Below are 9,960 nucleotides of genomic sequence, written 5' to 3' on the forward strand. Positions count from 1 at the left end.
TCCATCCCTTAAAAAATTTTGTTGTTATTATTTTCTTGAAAAATGCTTTAAAAATATGTGAGAGAATTTCTGTGAAGTTGGATTCAGACCTACAATAACCCAGAAAGACCCTGTATCTTCAAAGTCAGTGTATAATCCTTTGCACAAGTTCATGTATGCACATGTAATGCCCTGGTTAAGATTTCTACTACTCAGCTGTGAGTTTTTTTTAAATTTTAGCAGTTTCTGCAAACTCAGTGTGTCCTGTTAGTAAGCTTCGTTGACTATTGTTTTGGCTTTGGCGAAAGGTCTGGAGTATTTGCGGTGGAACATTTGAGAGAGCTGGGTGGGATCAGATTTCAGAAGGACAGTAGTCTGGTTTGGGGTCTTTTGTGAGGAGGTGTAGAGAGGATGCTCGGAGGATCCCACCCAAAGGGGAGCCCCCTTTGTAAGAAGTGCTTTGTGCAGATGAATAGTACTGAGGAAGAGCCAGTGGTCCTGAGTCGGCCAGTTTGAAATGGTCAAAGGGAAGTTGTAATTGTTGTTGGTGTCCGCGCTGGAAAGGGGTTCAGCACATCAGCAATCAAAGTGAAATATCCTGACGACTTGAGAAAGAAGCTCCAATGTTTATGTGCACATATGTAATAGGCCCTTTTAGTTTACTTCTTTTTTCTGTTGATAAAGTTGAAAAATTGGCAAAATTTGTAAAAGAGTATTTTCTTTATAATTTTATGCTGATGTACAATCTGTCATTTCTTGGAGACTGTTAATTGTGTATGGAACAGTATTTAGACAGCATTCGCTGCAATCAATGTTCCTTAATTGGGATGTCCTAACTTTCCTGTTTGATTGAACTCCAAATCATACCAACCATAGACGTGTGCTATTTATGAAGGGTGGCCTTCTCGCCGCTGAGTCAAGAGGCTGTTAACAGAGTTAGCTGACAATCCAAGTTTGTATATGAGAGGGTTACACACAGGTGCAATGAAAACTTCAGCTGCAACAGCATCACAGGCACTTACCATCATACGAGCATAAAACATAAACAGAAATTATACACAAGGTTTACAAGAAGGAATGCAATTAAAACAAAAAGTAAATCACAGTCCATTTCAGTGTAAAGTAGTCTTTGTGTTACTCAGGTGCAGTGATCAGGATTGTGTAGGTTGGTTCAAGAACCAAATGGTTGAAGGGAACTTGCTGTCCTTGAAGTTGGTGCTATGGTTCCCCAGACTTCTCCTCTTCCTGCCTGATAGTAGATGAGAAAAGATGGCATGGCCCTTATGCTGCGTATCTTTGAGAATAGATGTAATCTTCTTGAGGCAGTGCCTCCTGCAGATACTACCATTGGTAGGGAGGGAAGTGCCTGAGTGTATTGGACAGAGGCGATGACTCTTTGCAGCCTCTTAATTTCGTGTGCATTTGAATTGTTGATTCGTAGCATGATGTAACCTGTCGGGATACTTTTGGCAGTATGTCTGTAGAAGTTTGTTTGAACATTCAAATCACAAGCTGTTTATATCAATTCACTGTGGCGACGTGCTACACACAGAGCTAGAGATAACGACACGCAGTCTGCATGTTGCACCCTAGACTAGTTTTTTCAAACTTCACGGCACTGACTTTTACACAGTTCCGTTCCCGCCCTCTCCGGGAGGAAATTACATCAGAGGTGCATTACAAAAGTCTCTTCCTGCGCGCGGGCTTTCTCCCCTAGCTGGTGAAGAAGAAGGCCCAGTGCCATTTTGGGGCTGGCCTCTCTGCCGACGCGCGCGCCATTTTGTGAGCCGGTTCGCCTGCGTAGAAAGTGGGTCGCCACATCATCATTTTTTTTTCCATCGAGTAGGAAAGGGAGGAAGCAAAGCCCGAATGGTGCAGAATCTGGACCTGCCACATCACATGCTTTCCTCAGACCCCTCAAATCCACCCTCGTCCTCTTCATCCAGCCACCAGAGTGCACAAACCTTGATGTCCCGACTTAGTCAGGAATGGCCTCTCTCACAAGGTGGTCAATATTTGATGATTTTTTCCTACTCTTGACAAAAGGTACAGTACTGCGCAAAAGTCTCAGGCACACGTAAACAAAAATTCTGTAAGCCCAAGATGCTTTCAAAACGCTGATTTGAAAAGTTTCTAGATTGAAAAAAAAAGTACCATGAAGAGCATTAAACAGTAAGAAAAAATACATCAAATCAATAATTGGCATGACCTCCCTTTGTCTTTAAAACTACATCAATTCTCTTAGGTACACTGTCCTGCAGTTTTATTAGAAAATCAGCTGGTAGGTTGTTCCAAGCATCTTGGAGAACTTGCCACAGTTCTTCTGCAGACTTTGGATGTCTTGCTTGCTTCTTTCTCTCCCGGTATTCCCAGAGAGCCTTGACAATGTTGAGATCAGGGCTCTGTGGAGGTCATACTAACTGAAACCAGATAAAAATCTATGATGCCTAAGAGCTTTGCACAGTACTGTATATGCATACGAGACTTCCTTTCTAACCTCAAGGAGGGAAAGGGCCCCCCTCCACCCCCCGATTTGTACTTTGATTTGCCCAGAACAGATGAAAGAAATCTAAATCCCATGTTTTGCATCAGCTGTGGAAAGAGTGGGGTGCCACAGCAAGGGCAGAACCGCAGGTGATTCATAACTGCAGGAAGACCCCACCCTCTGCGACAATGGCGGTCTGAGCCACGCCCAGTCCAGCTGTCCGAGCCCCAATAACGTCTGAGGCACTAGAGAAAACCTCAAACCTTTCACACCCAGTGAAGGCGGGAGTGTACTCACCAGACGTGGGGATAGACCTGCCGCAGCTCCGGGCTGGTGTCGATCACCTGTACCCCGCAGCCAGCCACCCACCCTCCGAGGATCCAGAGACTCCCCCTCCCGCTTCTCCAGAGCAGCAAAAGCTCCTCCTCCCCTGGGGCAGCCGGCACAATGGGTTGCTGAGACGAAGGGTGAGCGGAGTCCAGGGGTGAGTGCTGGCCCTTACACCCGAGCAAGCTCCAGGATCGCAGGATTGAGCACTGCGAAACTGCTGGCAGTCCAAAGTCAGAAGGTACTCTTTCCAGTGCAGACTTAAGTAAAGGAAAGGCCTTCTCCGGTGAGGCCCAAGGTGCGTGTTAGACTCCTTCACGATGGCCAAGGCCCCAAGACAAAGGCAGATCCCTCTCTAGTGAAGCCTGGGATTCCAAAACAAGAGCTGAGCTTTTCCAAGTGTAGTCCAAGGTCTCAAGGTGAGTACTCAGCCTTTTCGGTAAGGTTAAGGCTGGGCTTTCTCCAGAATGTCCTAGGTCCTGACATCAGTGCTAAGCCGCTCCAGCACTCCAGTGACCGTGCGCATTTATTGGCAGGACCCTTAGCAATGTGATTAACAGCAGGACCTAGCTCCACGGCTGCAGAGTTTGATAGGACGATAAAAAAGGTGTATGGCGTGCTTTATTAGTCAAGGCATTCAGCTCGAGAGTCAGGAAGTTATATTGCAGCGTTATATAACCGTACGGTAGGTAGCAGTTACTGCAATCGCTTTACAGTGCCAGTGATTGTCGATCATGCTTTGATCATGGTCGCAAAAACAAAGGAGATGGTTGTGGATTACAGGAGGAATGGAGGCAGGCTAGCCACTATTGACATCAATGGATTGGGGTTGAGAAGGTGAACAGCTTTAAGTTTGTTGGCATAAACATCACATACCAGCTGTGTGGTGAAAAAAGCACAACAGCACCTCTTACACCTCAGATGGTTGAAAAAGTTTGGTATGAACTCCCAAATCCTAAGAACTTTCCACAGGGGAACAACTGAGAGCATCCTGACTGACTGCCTGGTATGGGAACTGTACCTACCTTAATTGCAGGACTCTGCAGAGAGTGGTGCGGACAGCCCAGCGCATCTGTAGATGTGAACTTCCCACTATTCAGGACACTTACAAAGACAGGTGTGTAAAAAGGGCCCGAAGGATCATTGGGGACCCGAGTCACCCTGACCACAAACTGTTCCAACTGCTACTATCCAGGAAACGGTACCGCAGCATAAAAGCCAGGACCAACAGGCTCCGGGACAGCTTCTTCCACCAGGCCATCAGACTGCTTAATTCATGCTGACGCAATTGTATTTCTATGTTATATTAACTATCCTGTTGTACATAATATTTATTATGGCTTCACTAGAAGAGAGATCAAGTTGACCAGCAGGGCTGTAGCTGAGGCAGCAGAGGCAGGATCATCATTGGTGTGGACTAAGTACGTCCAGAGGGGCAGATAGTCGGTCAGTGTATCCATCTTTTGTAAACCCTCCAGCAGCTGCATAGATACCTGAAGAGAAGACTATCTGTTGGATGGAAGCGACTCTGATAGAGGCAGATGCCAAGTTGTTAAGCTCATCAGTGGGAGGTGGTGCTGGCCCACCACCTCGAGGGAGTCTTGGTCATAAGCGGGCCGAAACTCCTGAGGACAGGTGACAGATCAACTGATGATCCCACTGGAGATAGCACAGGACAGTTAACATCCTAGTCCACGTGCATTTTCAATTCTTATTAAATTACTATAAATTGCACATTGCGCATTTGAACGGAGACGTAACATAAAGATTTTTACTTCTCCTGTATATGAAGGATGTAAGTAAAAAATTCAATTCAATTCAATTCGATTCATGGCCCCTTATCACAGAAAGGATGCATTGGCATTGGACAGAGTCCAGAGGAGGTTCATGAGGATGATTCTGGGAATTAAGGGGTTAATACTTCAGGTATTCAGGAACTTCAGGTTCCTGGGAACCACCATCTCTCAGGATCTGAAGTGGGAGCAGAACATCAGCTCCATCCTGAAGAAGGCCCAGCAGCGGATGTACTTCCTGCGGCTCTTGAGGAAATATAGTCTGCCTCAGGAATTGCTGCTGCAGTTCTACACTGCAGTCATTGAGTCTGTCCTGTGCACCTCCATCACTGTGTGGTTTGGAGCCGCCACCAAGCAGGATAGAACCAGACTACAGCGCACAGTGAGGACTGCCGAGCGCATCATTGGAGCCTCCCTGCCCTCTATTGTGGACCTGTACTCTTCCAGGTTGAAGAGGAGGGCGGGGAACATCATAAAGGACTCCTCCCATCCTGCGCACGGACTGTTTGAACTGCTTCCGTCTGGTAGGCGCTTCAGATCCCTCCAGACTAAGACTAATAGGCACTGGAGAAGTTTTTTCCCTACTGTGGTCACTTTGCTGAACAGTTAACTGCCCGTTAACTGTCGGCTAACTATTACTTGGATTGCACTACCTGTATGTATAATCTATATTTTCATTTATATTTATCATTATTATTGTTATGAGCAGAGAGACAACATCTGCTGAAAGTAAATTCCTTGTATGTGCTCAGGTACTTGGCGATTAAAGTCTGATTTTGATTCTGATTCTGATATATGAGGAATGTTTGGCAGATTTGGGCCTATACTCACTGGAATTTAGAAGAATGTGGGGTGGGGGGTTCTCACTGAAACCTACTGAATGTTGAAAGGACTAGATCAGGTGGACGTGGAGATGTTTCCTATGGTGGAGGCCTCCAGAACGAGAGAGCAACCCTGAAAATTAAGGGGTGACCCTTTAGAACAGAAACAGGGAGGAATTTTTTTAGCCAGAGAGTAATAAACCTATGGAATTTTCTGACGCAGATAGCCATGGGGGCCAAGACCATGGGTATATTTAAAGCAAAACTTGATATCTCCTGATTGGTCAGGGCATCGAAGGTTATGGAGAGGAGGCAGGTGTATGGGGTAGAGTGGGATCCGGGATTAGCCATGAGGGAACGGCGGAGCAGACTCGATGGGCTGAATGGCCTAATTCTGCTCCTATGTCTTATGGGTTCCTGCTGCCGTCTCTAGGGAGTTTGCATGTTCACCCCTTGACCATGTGGGTTTCCTCTGGGTGCTCTGGTTTTCTCCCACGTTCAAAGACGAACAGTTAGGGTTAATGAGTTGTGGGCACGCTATCCTGCCGCTTGAATGGTGGCGACCCTTGCGGCTGGCATCCCCCCATCCAGATCCTCAGGCTGTGTTGGTTGTTGACCCAGAACAGCGCATTTCGATGTACACGTAACAAGTACAGCTAACCTTCAAGGTCGCATTCAATTCCGGCCGCCCTGTCACGAGTAGAATGTGGGAGCTTTGGAGAGGGTGCAGAAGGATGCTGCCTGGACTAGGGGGCATGTACTGTGAGAAGAGGATGGTTAAACTGGCTGCATTCCCTGGAGCAGGGGAGCCTCGACAGAAGTTTATTGGAACATGCGATGCATTGATGTGCTACCCAGCTGATGTCTTTCCCCCTGGGTCAAAATCTAATATAGGAGGGAATGCATTCAAGGTGAAATGGGGTAAGTTCCAAGCAGACAGTCTTTGTACACAGAGAGGGGCGGTTACCCGGAAAGCACTGCCAAGGGTGGAGGCAGGAGAGGGAAGTACAACAGAGGCAGTTAAAAGGCTGTTGGACAGGCGTGTGAATGGAGAGTTGGCAGAGAGGATTAGTTTAGTCAGGCATTTAATTACTCTCGCACAGTAGAGTGGACCGAAATGCCTGTTGCTATGCTGTGCTGTACTCTGTTCTCTGAGTGAGGTGAGGTGAGGCTTGGACCTCACCTCACAATGCAGATGGTCTTGGAGCCAGAGTCAGGTCCCTGGGACTGTCCTTCTAGGAGAGTGAGTCACGACGACGCAGAGGGATGGTGTGTATAACCAGCCCGCCGTCAGGGATTTACATGAAGCTGAGAAGCATGAAATCAATTAACAGGATGAATCCGAATGGATCTGTTGCCTTTGACTCTGCGTGGGCTGAACCAGCCCAAGTGGGAATGTGAGACTATAAATGAAGAGGAGGCTGATCTGTTTGAGTTATTTTTGGAAAGCTGGTAATCTCCGCTGCGCCTGCGAATCATGAACAGATGAGACACACAGAAAATGCCCTACATAGGCTTTATATAATTATTCCCCTTTTGCAGATTTGGCTCTGGATTTTCTGGGGAAAAGATACAGGAAAGAGAGGGAGAGAACAGCAGAACTCTGTTTAATTGGGGAATCACACCTGCCTCCGAGAGCCCTCCTTTCTCCTATGGGCAACTTTGTCATTTGTCATTCAGAGTGGTCATTCAACTCCGTCATTTAGAGTCGTCCCTGCTTGTTGCATCCTATCAAGATGCACACCTGCCGAAGGGTTTCGGCCCAAAATGTCGATTGTACCCTTTTCCACAGATGCTACCTGCCCTCCTGAGTTCCAGCATTAACACACACAAAATGCTGCAGGGACTCAGGAGGTCAGACGGCATTGATGGAAACGAGTACAGCTGCTATTATGGGCTGAGACCCTTCATCAGGACACATCCTAGCTATTTAGATACACAGATCAGTTCAGTACGATACGGAGAGCAAGCTGTTGCCCATGTAGCAAGCTCCCCCTCTTCAGGCAGGTGATGAGCCCAAAGGAACAGCGGGGACTGATACAGTTTGGCACCAGCAGCGTCGCAGGAGTTGCCAGTCAGCATTTAACTCAACATAGGTCTCCCTCAGGGACTCCAGCTCTGGAATTTTCCCTCAGAGTTTCCTCCCGATGTCTTCCCCATGCGTGGGTATGGCTGCAAGGCAGCGGAGGTTTGCGATCAGAGTTTTCCTTCTCCTAGATGAGCTGCCGACCACGGCTGACGAGTCTCATCTACCCGGTGACAGGTTTTAAGGCACCAATAACCTGCCTTTTCTCCTTCTACTAGCAGAAATGGTTCCACTGGGCTTAGTAGCTAAGCCACATGTGAAGGCCAGGAACTGAACTTGGTTGCCAGAGGCTACTTGAGGTGCAAGTCATTGTGGGCATTCAATAGGCAGTGGGAGCTTGCCCCCATTACCACCCCCTATAACAACCTTAAGGAATCTTGAATAACAATGATTGTGATATTCTTCTCTCTCTCTCTCTTCATGTGCCTTGCACGTTACATGTTTGGGCGATCATGGCTCTTCACATCGAACGATCCCTCACAGTGTCAATAATATCTCGCACACTTAGTTCTGATATACTTGCAATCTTCAAATTTAGGTCATCACCTTGCGCAGGACACCACAGCACCTTTCTTTTTCTGTCAAATCTTGCTTTTGGTTTGAAGGAGGTAAATTGGCTGTTTACGGCCGAGCCAGTTCCATGAAGTACCACAGGAGAGAGCATGCAGACTCCACACGGAGAGTGTTGCGGGCAAAAACTGAACCAGTATCACAGCGGGACAAGGTGTACACAGCTGTGTGTGGCACGGTAGCATAGTGGTCGGCACAACGCTTTACAGTACAGGCGACCCGGGTTCAATTCTCGCCGCTGCCTGTAAGGAGTTTGTACGTTCTCCCTATGACTGGGGGGTGGGTGGGGGGTTTCCTCTGGGTGCTCTGGTTTCCTCCCATGGTCCTATGGCATACCAGTTAGGTTAATTATAAATTGTCCCATGATTAGGTTCAGATTAAACAGGGGTTTGTTGGGTGGTGGGTCTCAATAAAATAAAACAAAAATCTGTGAGGTGGCTGCAACTTTAACGCAGTTATGGTTCAACGTTCTGGTCAGGGTCTCACACACGGTTTTAGGATGAGAACTGAACCGGTGTTGCAGGAGTTTAACAGCATGTTTTATCTCCCATAATGGGGACACAGCACATAGAAATGAGTGCCTAGTGCACATCCAGGAGAAGACTTTCTTGTTTGGTGGCTTCAACACTAACAAGTTTATGGTCCTGTGTGCTGGTCCGAGATGAGGGCTGGTGGACCTTAGGTATCTCAAGGTGCTCCTTCTAAGAAGGGCACAGGACAAAGGCCCTCCCAGATTCCTGGCTAATATTCATTCCCCAAACTTCGTTGCCCATGTGTTGCTATTTGAGGGTTCTTGTGTGGCATTTCCTACTTTGCACAAACAGAATGAGTCTGCAGATGCTGGAAATACGAGCAACACACACAAAATTCTGGAGGAACTCAGCAGGCCAGGCAGCATCTATGGAAAAAAAGTACAGTTGAGGTACATTTTCCTGCATTGCTGTAGCCATTCCGCCTCTGAAATTAATGACAGTTGGGTTTCCAGAGGATGTGAAGGTTGCTATAGAAATGCAAGTCTTCTCTTCTCTCTCCCCTTCTTTCCCCCAGTTCGAAGCAAAGACCCTTCACCTATGTTTGATGTGTCTGGTTGACTCCTCACACTCAGACCCAGCTGTCTGAAAAGCAGAGAGCCAGTAAGTAGCCGCTGCTTCAATATGTACTCAGTAGCCACTTTTTTTGGGTATACCTGTACATCTCGTTAATGGAAGCATCTGCCAGCCAATCATATGGCAGATACTCAATGCACGCAGACACGGTCAAGAGGTTCAGTTATTGTTCAGCCTAAATATCAGAATGGGGAAGAAATGTGATTAAAGTGGTTCTGGCCATAGAACGGTTGTTGGTGTCAGATGGGGAGGTTTGAGTATCTCAGAAACTGCTGGCCTCCTGCGATTTTCAAGCAAAATCGCCTCCAGAGCTTACAGAGAATGAATCAAAGTGAACCCAGTGAGAGGCAACACGTACTGGAGGGACTCAGCAGGCCAGCCAGTGTCTATGGGAAGAGTCCTGATGAAATGGTCTCTGTCCAAAACATTAACTGTTTACCCTTTCCCATAGATGCTGCCTGGCCTGCTGAGATCCTCGGGCATTTTGTGTGCTTGTTCTTTGGATGCCCAGCATCTGCGGGTTTCTTATGTCGAGTGAGTAGCAGTTAACTGGGTGAAAGTGTCTTGTTAAGGAGAGAGGGTAGAGGAGACCGTCCAGACTGATTAAAGCTGACAGGAAGATGACAGTAACTCACATAACCACACATTACAACAGTAGTGTGTAGAGATGCGTCTCTGAATGCACAACGTGTTGAACCTTGAGGTGGATGGACTACACCAGCAGAAGACCATGAACGTACACTCAGTGGCCACTTTATTAGGTGCAGGAGAGCAGGTGGTAGCTAAATTGTGC

This window comes from Hypanus sabinus, chromosome 26, assembly GCF_030144855.1.
Source record: "Hypanus sabinus isolate sHypSab1 chromosome 26, sHypSab1.hap1, whole genome shotgun sequence".
NCBI classification, from domain to species: Eukaryota; Metazoa; Chordata; class Chondrichthyes; order Myliobatiformes; family Dasyatidae; genus Hypanus; species Hypanus sabinus.